Genomic DNA, 4,712 nt, shown 5'->3' with positions numbered 1-4,712 from the left:
AAACCAGAAGCTCCAAGATAAGAATTAAGCTTCTTTCACAAAAAGACTGGGCATGTGTTTCAGTTTGCTGTCTCTGCATTGTGCCCTGTGGGGTTGGTAGCTAGCCAAGAACTGTCTCTCCATTTGTTGCAATCCCATGGGGCCCATGAATACAAGCCCTGCTGGTCATCAGAGCCAGGCAATCAAGAATTGTCCCCTGGGTGGCAGCCACAAAAACTGGGGCACCAGTTATAAAAACAAGGGTACAATTCATGTGTATAAACTCCCCTCTGTGCAATAATGGTATTCTATAGCAGCAGAGGGAGAGAGCAAAGATAAGTGCCTTTCTCTGAGGTCTCTGGAGAGGATTACTGTTGGTTCTTAGATATGTGTTTAATTAGATACTTGCTTCTCAGCTGCAGCTCTGAAGCTAATAGACCCCTTTCACAGGGAGACTGGGCACCTCAGTCTGTTGCCTGTCTTCTCTGCCTTGGTGTTGGTAGTAGGTTAAGAACTCTTTCTCTTTTCTTGTCCTGCGGGATCTGTAAGTGTAAGTCCTGCTGGCAACTAGAGGCAGGCAGTCTAGAGGTGTCCCCTGGGCAGCAGCAGCAAAAACTGGGGGGCCAGATGCTGTACAGCTCTTTCTGGGGGATATGGGTGAGCTGAAGAGAAGCAGAGGGATAGCACAAATATGGTACCCACCAGCTCCAGTCTCTGGAGAGTATTTCAGTAGTCCCCTGGATGTGTGTTAAAATAGATGCCTACCATGCTGGGGGGCGGGTGGCATTTATAGGGAGATTGTGTCTCAGCTTCTCCTACCTACTTCAGTGTGTAGGTCCATTTGTCCAATGTGTAGGAGTTATTCAGCTAGTCCCCCTGTTCCTGCAGATATTGTTCTGAATGTAGCTGTAGATTCAGTGTGACTATGGAAGGAGCTTGTCTGCTTTATGACAACTAAAAAATATTAAAATAAGCCTTGGATCTTTTATGGGTCACTAATTATCTCGTGAAAAAATCCATCTATTTTTTTATTTGTGTTTTTAAATCATTTACATGTACTATGATTATCAGTAAATTTGGATTTTGGCCTACCGTTTTAGTATTTGTTTTCTGTTTGTTCTGTTTTTTTATCTCCCTATTTCACTTTTCCTGCTTTCTTTTGGATTATTTGAACATATTTCTAGTATCTCTTTAAAATTTTTAGTGTTTTTTGACCATAGAGTTTTTTGGTGATTTCTCTAGGGATTACAATATATAACCTTATCTTTTCATAATCTACATAGAATTAATATTTTATCATTTCAAGTGGAATGTAGTATTTTTACCACTATATAAGTCCCATTATACTACCCTCTTTATGTTGTCATATGTGTTACATTTATGTATAATAAAAACCCCATGAGACATGTTACAGTCACTGTTCTCTGTTGTTATACATATCTTAAAGCTCTTGAGAATAAAGACTAGTCTATTATATTTACCAGAATATTTACCATTTCTGTTGCTCTTCCTTCGTTGTTGAAGTTCCAATTCCCTCTGTTTCACCCTCCCCACCACCACCTTTTTTGGGAAGAAATTTCTTCAGCATTTTTTTTAGAGCAGGTCTGCTGGTTTTCCTTTATCTGAAAATGGCTTTTTTTAAAAAAACACTTTATTGGGGTGTTATTGGCATACAAAATGTGTACAAACTTAATGTATGCAATTTGATGAGTTTGGAGATGGATATACACCTATGAAACCATCACCATAGTCAACATCATGTCATAAACATGTATGACCTCCAAAAGTCATTTAAAATCTATTTAAATCTTCTTACATTTAAAATCTATTTTTTTACATTTGAACATTTAATATTTTATCATTTAAAATCTATTTTTTATTATTTTTAATTAATTTAAATTACTTTTTATTTATTTTTTAAAAAGCTTTATTTATTTAAGTAATCTCTACACCCATCACAGGACATGAACTCAAGATCCTGAGATCAAGAGTCACACAGTCCTCCAACTGAGCCATCCAGGTGCCCCTAAAATCTATTTTTTAATTTATTTAGTGATAAGAACACTAAAAACATAATAAATACTGTTTTAGTAAATTTTTTAAAAAGATTTTATTTATTTATTTGACAGGGAGAGACAGAGAGGCGGGCAGGGGTTGGGGGGAAGCAGGCTCCCTGCTGAGCAGAGAGCCTGATGCAGGGCTCAATCCCAGGACCCTGAGATCATGACCTGAGCTGAAGGGAGAGGCTTAACCCACTGTGCCACCCAGGCGCCCCTGTTTTAGTAAATTTTTAAGTGTACATTTTAGTATTGTTAACTATGGTCACTGTGCTATACAGTACTTACTCATGTTTGCGTAACTGAAACTTTGTACACTTTGACCAAAATTTCTCCCATGTCATCTTCCCTCCAGTCCCTGGTGACCACCATTTTACTCTGTTTCTGTGTTTGATTAATGTGGATTCCTTATTTCAGTAGGATCAGGTAACATCTGTTCTCTGTCTGGCTTATTTCACTTAGCATAATGTCCTCCAGATTCACCCATGTTGTCACAAATGGCAGGATTTCCTTTCATATTAAGAGTGAACGATATTCTAGTATATATAAATACCACATTTTCTTATCCATTCATTCATCAATGGACATTTAGATTACTCCATGCATTGGCTATTGTGAATAATATGCAGTGAATATGAATACAGATATCTCTTTGAGATAGTGATTTCACTTCCTTTAGATATATACCCAGGAATAGGATTGGTGGATAGTTATGGTAGTTCTATTTTTAATTTTTTGAAGAATCTCCATACTGTTTTCTATAGTGACTCAATTCACATTCCCAACAACAATGTACAAGGGTTCCAAATTTTTTTTTTTTAAGATTTTATTTATTTATTTGACAGACAGATCACAAGTAGGCAGAGAGGCAGGCAGAGAGAGAAGGGAGGAAGCAGGCTCCCTGCTGAGCAGAGAGCCCGATGCGGGGCTCCATCCCAGGACGCCGGGATCATGACCTGAGCCGAAGGCAGTGGCTTTAACCCACTGAGCCACCCAGGCGCCCCAAGGGTTCCAAATTTTTGCATATCCTTGCCAACACTTGTTAACTTTGTTTTATTGATAATAGACATCCTAAGAGGCATAAGGTAATAATCTCATTGTGGTTTTAATTTGCATTTGTTTCTCTAATGATTGGTGTTGTCAAGCACCCTTTTCTTATACTTCTCGGCCATTTGTATATTTTTGGAGAAATTTCTATTGAGGTCTTTTACCCATTTAAAAAAATCAGGTTAATTTTTTTTTTTTTGGTACTGAATTGTAGGAGCTCCTTTAATATTTTGGATATTAATTTCCTATCAGATACATGGTTCAAAAATATTCACTCCTATCCTATAGATTGCCTTTTACTCTATTGGTTGTTTCCTTTGTTGAGTAGGAGCTTTTTAGTTTGATATTTTGGTAATTGTTTGCTCCTCCCCACTCTTCCCCTTCTTCTTTTTTTAAAAGATTTATATATTTATTTATTCGTTCATTCATTCATTCATTTGAGAGAGAGAGAGAGAAGATGAGCAGAAGGGGCAGTGGGAGAGGAAGAAAGAATCTCAAGCAGACTCATGCTGAGCATGGGGCCTGTTGTGGGGCTTGATCTCATGACCTGTAGATCATGACCTGAGTAGAAATCAAGAGCTGGATATTTAACCAATTGAAACATTCAGGGACCCTAAGACTTTATTTTTTTATTTTTATTTTTATTTTTTTTAAAGATTTTATTTATTTATTTGACAGACAGATCACAAGTAGGCATAGAGGCAGGCTGAGAGAGAAGGGAGGAAGCAGGCTCCCTGCTGAGCAGAGAGCCCGATGCGGGGCTCCATCCCAGGACACTGGGATCATGACCTGAGCCGAAGGCAGCAGCTTTAACCCACTGAGCCACCCAGGCACCCCAGACTTTATTTTTTTAAATGAAGTTTTAGGTTCATTGCAGAATTGTTGGGGGTGGGGAGATACAGAGATCTGTCATATACTCCCTGCCCCTGCACGTGCATAGCCTCCACCATTATCAACAAACTCTGGCAGAGTGGTTTACTTGCTACAGTTAGTATATAATAATTACCAAAAGTCCATAGTTTACATTATGGTTCATTCTTGGTGTTATATTTTTCTATGAGTTTAGGCAAATGTATTACATGGATTCATCATTCTAGTATCATAGAATAGTTTCACTGCCTTAAATACTTAACTATGCTCCACTTACTCATCCGTCCCCCCATCCCAATCCCTGACAGCACTAATCTTTTTGTCGCCATAGTTTTTCCTTTTAACAAATGTCATACAGTTGTAATCATGCAGTTTGTGTCTTTCTGAAATTGGCTTCCTTCACTTAGTCATATGCATGTAAGTTTCTTCTGTGTCTGCTCATGGCTTAATGGCTCATTTCTTTTTGGCACTGAATAATATCCCATTGTCAGGATGTATCACAGTTGTTATCCCTTTACCTTCTGAAGTATATTTTGGTTGTTTCCACATTTTGGCAATTATGAATAAAGCTGCTTTAAACTTCCACATGCAGGTTTTTGTGTGGGCATAAGTTTTCAACTCCTTTAGGTAAACACAGGTTTCCCCTAGTCTCCCAAACTGGACCATTTCTATGAAACCTTTTGTGAGATGAAACAGTGTAAAGTGAAGAGATAGTTATCATTAATTTTTTTTAAAGATTTTGTTTATTTATTTGACACA

This window comes from Martes martes (assembly GCF_963455335.1).
Source record: "Martes martes genome assembly, chromosome: 9".
NCBI lineage: Eukaryota > Metazoa > Chordata > Mammalia > Carnivora > Mustelidae > Martes > Martes martes.
Note: the sequence above shows the minus strand (reverse complement) of the source record.